The sequence below is a fragment of the Tetrao urogallus genome (assembly GCF_951394365.1).
Source record: "Tetrao urogallus genome assembly, chromosome: 5".
Taxonomy (NCBI): domain Eukaryota; kingdom Metazoa; phylum Chordata; class Aves; order Galliformes; family Phasianidae; genus Tetrao; species Tetrao urogallus.
Window position 1 is genome coordinate 32,516,039 of NC_136818.1, and position 9,784 is coordinate 32,525,822.

Genomic DNA, 9,784 nt, shown 5'->3' on the forward strand with positions numbered 1-9,784 from the left:
TACTATTAAAAAGCAATGAACATTCATTGCATTGCTTTTTTCCTCTACACCAGAAAAGCTATAAAAATATATTAAAACTGTTGCTGTGGACCACCACTGGGGAGGTCACTCAGCCCCTTACTGCACGTTTCCTGGAGATTCTGAATGACTTCATCTCAGATTCATGAAACTGCTACATTCTCTCAAGGCAGTTCCTTCTTACTTGTTGAACAGTGTTATGTTTGACTATAGTGAGATCTGATACCCACAGAGAAGTAAACAAAACAGTGAGGTTTTTCTCTAGTTTGGTACTCTGGAGGTTGTTTCTATAGGGAGAGAAGCTCATTCTGCATGAGGGAAATACAGCCAAAAAAAATCACCTAGGCCAAGTAAGATTTTGGTTTTCAGTAGGGCTACTTGTCTAAAGCATTTTGGTGATCTTGGATGACTACCTAAGTTGATTACTGTTGCTGGTAAGCGCTCAGAATGAAGTTGGAAATGAACAAGTCTTTATCAGCGTTGTAAATTATGACATATTTGAGATGCATGTCAGAAATCATTAAACTGCAAAGTAGATTGTTCAGTGCAAGGCAGAAGATCTGGGTGTAGTGGAGAGTATGTGATATGTATGAACCTATTTGTCTTCTGGAAAGTTATTCAGTCACTGATTACCATCAGAGAAAGCATTCTCCAGCACATTCATCTTGGAAATGTCCATATATGAGAATATAATGAGATCATATGAATATAGGTTTGCACAAAATCCAGCTGTTGAGATGTTCCCAAGACACCAGCAGCCAAAGAAAGCATACCAGTGAACAGGGATGGGAGTTTCTGCCAGCAGGCAATCTGGCGAAAGGGAGAGCAAACACAAGGTTTGAGTCTATTTTGGGAGTGTTGGAGTTTTTTGTGTTATTTTGCTTTTTTTGTTTTCTTACAGCCTTTCTGTATCGCTTTCTTGGATGAACCAAAGGCTTGGCAAAGCAAGAGAGTAGGTCATAGAGATACAACTGAGTGCATAGAGAGGAGGAACAGAATAAACAAAGGCCATGTGTCAGCAGAGGATGTGTGTGCCATGAGAAGGAAGATAATATCATTCTTGGGCATGAAATCCTGCAGCATGGACTGGTGGAGGAGTATGGCTGAGCATAAACTTGGCAAAGGTTGAATTGCAGTCCCTCATGACTGTAAATGAAACAGAGAGAAAATTATTTCTAGGAGATTATTTCTACGATCAAAAATACAGTCAAAGACCCATTTGTGTAGGGAAAGGAAAGAGCCTTACATGCAGAGAAGAAAATGGAAGAGAATGATCTCTATCCTGGATTTAGCACAGAGGGACAATGAAATACTGTGGATGCTCCCTTGGGAGAAGGCGTTTACCCACCAGAGTCTGGAGATTCTCCATATGTTTATCTATTAGCTGCCAGCTGCTTGTGACCTGAAGTTTTCAGGCCGCATCTGGAGGCTGCTGAATCCTTTATGTAAAATGAGGCTTGGCTCATGATTCTTCTAGAGAAGGTGACTTATTTCCACCCTCTTAATTAACTCAGTTCTTGACTGCTGAGTTAAAGCAATAATTGAATGTGTGTGGAAGCAGAGCTTATTGCCTGGAGAGACTGATTTCCAAAGAAGAGGTATGCAGTTGTCAGCTGCTTCCAGCGGAAGCAGGCATTAGCTTTGCAATGAGTGTATCATTTGATGAGCAAATGGAAGGTATCTTGGCGTGGTGATATCACCAGAATGAAAGAGACATGGCCGCTTACAGCTTTCAATTGTGGTAACTCAGCACCACATCCCCGGTAGAATGCCCTGAGCCTCCTCATCTCTGTTGCTCATGGGAGCAGCCTCTGTTGGTGCTGCAGGTCTTGTGGGCTGCTGCCTTCTCTCCCAGCGCAGTCTCTCTTCAATCTGTTAGATAACAACTTGAATTATTGGTTACTACTTTCAAGGAACATCGAAGAGTGCAATGTTCTCTTGTCATTGTCATAAAAGCACAGACTTAGGTTCCATTAAAAAAAAAAAAAAAAAAAAAAAAAAAAACCAACAACAAAAAAAAAAACCCACCATGCAGTATTACGAGGTGCTGATGAGATCAGCTCCAGTTGTACCCTTGGAGGTTAACAAACGTGTGTCATGGAATTGAGCACTCTGGTCCAGCCTTCTCCAAAACAATACATTTTGTACTGTGCCTAAGGCCAGCAGTGAGTCAGCTTCTCTCTTGAGGCAGTTCCCTTGTGTCATCTTGTTGCCAGCATGCTAAGCTGGGTTCTCTTTGCCAGCATTAGGTAAGCAGCTGATGGGTTTAGGCTGTCATGCATCTGTGACTTCAGCTTCCTGAGCAATCATCCACGAGAAATTTGAATCACAAGACTGGAGGTGGGTTGCATGGGGTGTTGGTGAGTGGTGTCTTACTGTTAGTTTTGTGTTTTTAACCAGCTGTTTGATCCTTTCATTTCACAGATCTCACAGATGTTAATAAGCCCAACTGTGCTGCAGGAGCACCTATGGAACAAGCTATGTAACTTGCCTGCTCTTTCTAGAGAAAATACAACTTCATCCTGATTAAGCTGATTTAGCTGTATACTCAGCTAAATTAGTGAATCTGAGATGGACCCTTGACTCCTAACTTTATGTCGCACATACGGGGCTCTGGTAATGCACACTGATTTTTTTTATTATTATTATAGAAAACTGCATCCTTTTGCTTGCATCCACCCATTTGAGTCACATTAAAAAAATGTGAAATAACTCCCTGAGTCCACAGCAAATAACACTCTAGAAAATAACACTGATGGGGGAAGTACTTGATTGTTCTCAAATTGGAATGACTCAGCTAGTGACTTTAGCAGGCCAATGTTGCACACCACACTAATTAAAGGAAATAATGGCTTGAAACTGAACCAACATTTTCACTCTGTGAAGGAGCAATTAATATCTTAGAAGCTATTCATCTGTTGTCTAGCACCTTGCTGAGCACAGGTCATGAGAAACAGCAGTGAAACAGAAGTCTGCGTTACTTAATGTCTGCGTACCTTTCTCCATTAGAGAGCTCATCTGCCATACATGTGAAGCCCTTGAATACAGGCAGTATTTACCATATGAGCTAGCTGTGAGGTACAGATGTTTAATGAAACAGAAACAGCTGGGAATAAATCCGTTTCAGATCAACGGTCAGCCTGTTCTCATTTCTGCCTTAATTACTGGAAGATCATGGATAGATTCTAAAGAAAGTATGATTTGCCAGAGAGAGGTCAAGCTAATCTCTTTATTGTCACTCCCCTGGAGATTTATAGTATGTGTATTACTTTGCTGCTGATGTAGTAAGAATCCCAAGTTAAGGGTCCTTTTGAAATAAATGTGGGTTAGGAAATAGGATACTGTAGCAGGATGTTAGTAGACCTTGTCCCATCTTTAATTGTGATTTTTCTTCAGGCATGCTTCCGACACTTTCTCCAACGCAGAGAATGAGTAAGAAAATGGTATGATTTTTTTTTTTTTCTGTCTTGCTGTCTGGTGGATTCTATTCAGCAAGAATTTGTACAGTGACTGCATGGGGCCAGCATCTTGCCTCTTTAATTCCAGCTGCTAAGCATCGTTAGGAGACAATGTGAATACTTACATAATGTTGCTATTATCAAGAGAATTTGTTGCCAGAGGGAAACTTTGTAATCATGAACAGCAAGAGAGGTGCCCACAAAACAATTTCTGTTAAATGCTCATCCAGAGCATGAAAAACCTTGTGAGACTATGGACAAATAGATTAACAAGATTAGCGTTCACCGCAAGCTGTAGAGTCAGGGCATTAACTCATGCTTGTGGAAAACAGATGTGAACTCTGGATTCCTGTCTTCCACCCTTTGTTTTGAATATTTTTCTAATGAAATCCTTGAAGGGCGATCAGTTCCGTATGTTTTTGGGGGAGGGCAATAATGGTTACACCTGTTACTGGTTTGCTGCATCTGCATGGCTATTCTGGTTAGTGCTAAGGACAAAATTAAGGACAAGAATTATCACCTGAAGCTCAGTCCTTCCAGAAAACAAGCATAGCACTGATGCTGCTTCTAATGCCAGATTTTAGGACAGCCTATCTTGCTTCGAGAGATCAGTTGAATGCAGATCTATTAAAATATCTGCAACAGTGCACTGTCTGGATGTAATATAATGTATAGTTTTGCTTTTAAGTAACCTACTCCAGTTAAACAACTTTATTTAATTCATACCCACCACCAGAACTCACTAGAAGAGTAACAGAAGTGTTATTTCTTAGTTCCCATACTCATCTCTGCCTTTTTAAGAGGAAGTTTTTCACCCAGAGGGTGGTGAGGCACTGGAACAGGTTGCCCAAGGAGGTTGTGGATGCCCCATCCCTGCAGGCATTCAAGGCCAGGCTGGATGTGGCTCTGGACAGCCTGGTCTGCTGGTTGGCGACCCTGCACATAGCAGGGGGTTGGAACCAGATGATCATTGTGGCCCTTTTCAACCCAGGCCATTCTATGATTTTTTACTTTTATGTAAGTGCTTTCTGGCTTTTCCTGCTTGGGTATTGCTCTTCACCGTCTATAGCAGCGACTGCCTTAAGCTTCTTCTAATTAATGCTGAGAAAAGAGAGGAAGCAGCAGATTAGTGGATAAAATACATGAGAAGGGAAGGGAGGGTTTGTTGCATGTGTTTACAGAATAAGAAGCACCGGAAGTGAGGACAGAGGAGTCATGTGAGTCATCAGGACTCTATAAAAAATTCCAAAGCAATCTGTTCTCTATAGACTTGATCATCAGGGAGGTAAATGACAAGAAGCTGATAAGACAGGTGGTTTGAATTGAGAAGAGCTGACACTGGTCTAGGGAGCAGAAAGTGGTTTGCTCACATGGGTGAGGAGGTGCTATGCTGAGAGCAGGAAAGAATGGGGCCAGGATGGGACAGAGGGCAGGAAGGAGCTGAGTATGCTGCCCAGCGGCAGTGAGGCAGCCTGCAGTGGCAGAGCCCTGCTTGTCCCACTGCCTGACAGGTGTCTGTCCAGGTTATCTCCTGCTGCTCCAGGAGCTGCTCCACTCAATCTTTCTGCTCCCATCTTCTGTTCAGCTTTTGATTTCTTTTGATCTTCCCACAGTTGTACTCAACGAAGCTGAGTTGTGGGCTGGATGAGCTGATTTTGAGCACAGCGTGAGCTGCAACCTAGAGCTTAGTGATTTAATCAGACACGGCGGGAGGAGAGGGAAGAAGATTTAGATCAATGAGAGTCTGGGCTAAAGGAGCTGGCTCTAGGCTGTTATGTACTTGACCTTGGGATTACTTACTCTAACCAGGAGGCAAAGGAGTTCAGCCCATCCATGAGCAGCACTGTAGAGAAACGTTTATTGCCTTGGCAGAAGCGTGTGTTCTTTACTGCAGTTGCATGTCCAATGTGCCAAAAACCTTCAAAGGCCTTTTGAGCCTTTGAAAGCATTGTACAGCAGGTAGCTATAGACTGTGGTAGATTTGAACCTGTTTGAGTAATTCTGTAATCAAATAACTTTGTTTCAGGTCACATCACTTGTCTTTTAAATGCTTGGTGATTTCTGTGACCGTACATGCAACTAGTGACTAAAGTAAAGCTTTCAAGTTATACGGTGCTGCTGTTCTATTTTACTGCCCTCTGAAATGGTAGAACGTGTTCCACTGTTTGCCATGCCTGTGCTCTGCATGGGCAAACTGGTACCTCACTTCAGGGTTCACGGTGTGAACCCTGAGAAGTGTGGCCTGAGAAGTGTGAGACCCTGTGAACTGTTTTCAGCTGGTGCCTCTTCCAGTAATGTGAACAGAGAATCACCCGGACTATTCTTTAGACTCGCACGCTACAAACGTGTTCCTTGAATTGACACCTGTCCATTCTCTCAGCCCCTATAAAATATACCCTGAGAAAGCTAGATCTGTTTCCATTGATTTTGGTCTACCTTAGTTTCTTCTAAATTGCCTGAAGATAATAAGCAGTAATGTAAAATAGTGTAGCTCAATTGCTGTCTGAAAAATAAAAACTGGAAGATGAAAATCTGGACTGTTAATTAGTATTGACTTATGCAGAAATTGAGAAGGAAGTGAAATTATATGCCAAAGAAGAAAACGTCACCTATTCCTTTTCATTATTACTATTGGAAATTCTTTTTCTGGACTTCCTGTATTTCCACACTGATATTCATAGTGGTTTATCACCATGTTCCAGTTGCACCAACGCACTGCATAATCATAAATTGTCATTTCTGTTTTGTGTTGCTACTCTGAGCAACTTTTTCATGTTTCTTTTTGGCGTGAGCGTAGACTGTCTCCACCCTTTTTCCTTCTGTATCTGACAAGTTCTGCAATGAGCTCTCCCCTTGGACAGACTATCATGTCCCACCCACTGAGGTTGGAAATGTTAGTAATTTTATTTCTGTGGGGGGAAAAGCTTGGCTAACCCTGCAAGACTATTTTTCGAGTCCTGTAATTCAATGAAATCTTTATTTACAGTGCTAATAGCTATTTTTCCTTGTGCTCTCTAAACTGAATTCTCTCTGGTTTCAAGGGAACGAGGCACTGTTTTCCATTTCCAAAGTGGCCAAATAGTCTGTAGCTCAAGTCAAATCTTCTACCATCAATGCAAAAGGCGGAAAAGTCACTGCCTTGGGCAGATACTTTGTTAATTCTTTGGTTAGCCTTCTGATCAATACTTCTAAACCTGAACACTTACTGGGCCATTCCTTAGACATCTGCCCATTTTCCATGTGTTTCAGTCTGCAGGTAGTGATCATCTTGGTCCTATTTGAGATGAACAAATACATTGAAAGTAAACCATTTCATTCCAGTAGATAAGAGGCATTTGTGTTTTTCAAACTGAGTTAAGACTAAGGTTATGTATCAAAGGTTAGCAGGATCAGACATTAAAAGATAATATGACAGAGGCGACTTCTGCCAGTGAAGTGCAAAACCAAAATGAAACAAGGTCATCCTGGATGTTTCAAGTGCAATGGGCAACAGCCACATGCAGATAGTTGATCCAGAGCTGCTCAGAAGAAGATATTTACAGATAAGTAGATCAGGGAAATCGCTGTGGGGGTATAGCGCCTTCCCAGAAATCACCAAGCAGACACAATACCTTCTTGGCCAACTAGTTCAAAGCCATATCATCATAAACATTGATCAATGTGCTTTGTGATGTAGATGTATTAATCAGCATGGCACTAAAGGGTAGAATTTTCTCCCAGTGACTGAATGCTCTTGGTGGCAGTGGGAAGGAGGCTGTGTGACATCCTATTGCCATGACTTTCACTGTTAGCATCCACGGTTATCAGCTGCAGTCTGAAAAAGGCAATGAAATAAAAAAAGCCCATCATTTTTGTAACTGCTGCTGAACCATCGATTGCTTTGGTTCACATCTCTTAAGCTTTGAAGCAAAAAGTGTAAAATCTGTACTTGAGGTGATCCTTTGCTACACATGCCTTTAGACATGTGTTTGTGAGCTTTGCAGAAACATCACCCTTCAGCTATATTTGTACAGGATATAGGATATATGATACAGGAGCACAAAATTAGTAAACTCTCCATCTTGGACAACCTACTTTTCTTCCTCTCTTACTATAAAATTAGACAGATTCTTTGCATTCTGTTGAAGAAACAAAAAGAAAAAATAAATACTGAATCTGCTTATATATATACAAAGGTAAATTTCAGCTCTTCAGGGTGCAGAGAGCTATGGACTAGAATCTTCAAAATTCAGTAGAAATTAGTCTCAAGAATTAGGCATCTCCTTTCCAACAATACATTAACGCCTGAGGTTTGTCTTTTACCTGATTTCTGCTTACAATTCTTTAGTGTTTGCCTTTCGCTATTTGCCGGTGCTTTAGAAGTTAAGATCAAATCCTGTATAAAAAGACCCAAAGAATATTAAGATGTAGACAGACAGATGTTTCTCTCTCTCTATGAAAAGCCTCATGAAAAAATATTTCTACAGCAATTTTCGAAGAAGTAACCAAATATTTCACTTGTGTTGTGCACAGTGCTCAGCGGTACACTGGAAAGAAACCATCCTCCATGCTATTGCCCTCACCCAAGAGGTAGTGGTGTTACAGCTGAGGGTAATTCTTACTTCATTTGATCAAAGACTGGGATTCTTTAAGGAAGTCCAAAAAAACTTCTTATGAAGATTCAGGGATTATTTTTCATTTTATAGATCTTAGGATTTAAGATCTTGGCCATTGCTAAGAAAAGTTTAATTTAAAAACTTTTTCTTTGATATAAATGAATGAAACTTCACATTTTAATTTAACTTAAATTTTTAATAAACAGGAAAAAAAATTGCAAGATCAAGCAGTAAATCTGATTTGGGAGGTCTTCAGTGTCAATTCCAAGGCATACTGAACCATTGGTGTTGTGATGTGAGACATTCTCCTCCTGAATAATGTCACTGACAGAGGTATTGCCTTCTGCTGGAGAGGTCTGGGTTTTAGGCAGCAGTAGGTATGGCAATGCCTGATAATAATTGCGTTGGTAAAGACGAATTAAATCAGTAGGAATTTCTTAGTGAAATATATTAGAAAGAAGAAAACCAGATTAAATTTCTAGATAAAAGCTGTTGAGGTATTGAAAGTTTTTAAACAGCAAAAAGAAGCATCGTGCTTAGAGAAAGCACGGAGATGCTCAGAATGCAGTGTCTGTTCGGGGGTGACAAAACCCAGCTGTTTGAGAAAGGGAAAGTGAGACCGGTATCTACAGCCATCATCTCCGTGCACAAAGATAATGAAGGTAAGTACGTAAAGTGGCAGACAAAGCTTAAGGATCTTGTAAGGACAATGAAGTTTGACAGGCAAGAATGAGAAGAAGACGCATCTAATAATAGTGTATTTAACCGTTTATCTCTCATTAAGGAAATAAGCAGCTCAGAAAATGGTCATAGTTAACTTACAGCAATTACCACGATGCACAGTCAGCATTTCCAGCACATGCTTAGGTAAGGATTTTGAGAGGATGTTTGACGTGGACCTAAATCCACAGCGGAAGTTTCCATGTACCCTTTTCCCCTGATGAGCTGCTTGTTTGGTAGTATTTTTGAAGGATGCTGATTCAGTGCTTCATGTACTTCTATCCTGAAAAATCCTTGGTGCATTGTTTCCCCAACTGATTGACCAGATTGTCCTTAAAGTACCTTCACCATTCTTGCTTGGTTTGCAAATGCCAATCATGGATCTGGGCCTCATTTGGTAGGGAGCGTATTCTGTAGAGGGGTTGAGGTCACAACTTGGGTTAGATTACAATATGCTAGCTCTTTATCTTAGACATTAAAGTTTTCTATGCTATAAGCAGAAAGCAGGGAGGGTACCGAGGGACTCCAACACCTGAGAAATGATGCCTGGCCTCTCCCCAAGCAGGCTGTGCACAAGGGGCTATATTCCAGAGGAGGAGAACTGCAGAAGGACTCCCATCCCCATCCCATTAGACATCAATCACGCGTTTGGAAATCCCTCACCACCTTTGGTAACATCCCCAGGGTAATGAAGAATAGATTTGTATAAGTGACTTGAGTCTTTACTCCAGATGATCTTTTCCCTTCTGTCCATCTGCATGAGCTGGCCCAAATGAAGACCCAAAGGAAGTGGCCAGCCTCTTCTTTCCTTAGTCACAAAAGCCTGTGTTCCCTGGTGCTGCCCTAAAGGGTCTCCGCACGTGACTCAAGCACCACAAGAAGAAACTGGGCCTTCCTTGCTGCTTGTGTCGACCCTAGTGCATGGTGTTAAATCGTGGGCCCTGCAGTAAGCCCAGATCATGCTCTGCAGCTCAGCGGTAAGTAAGTAAAGCT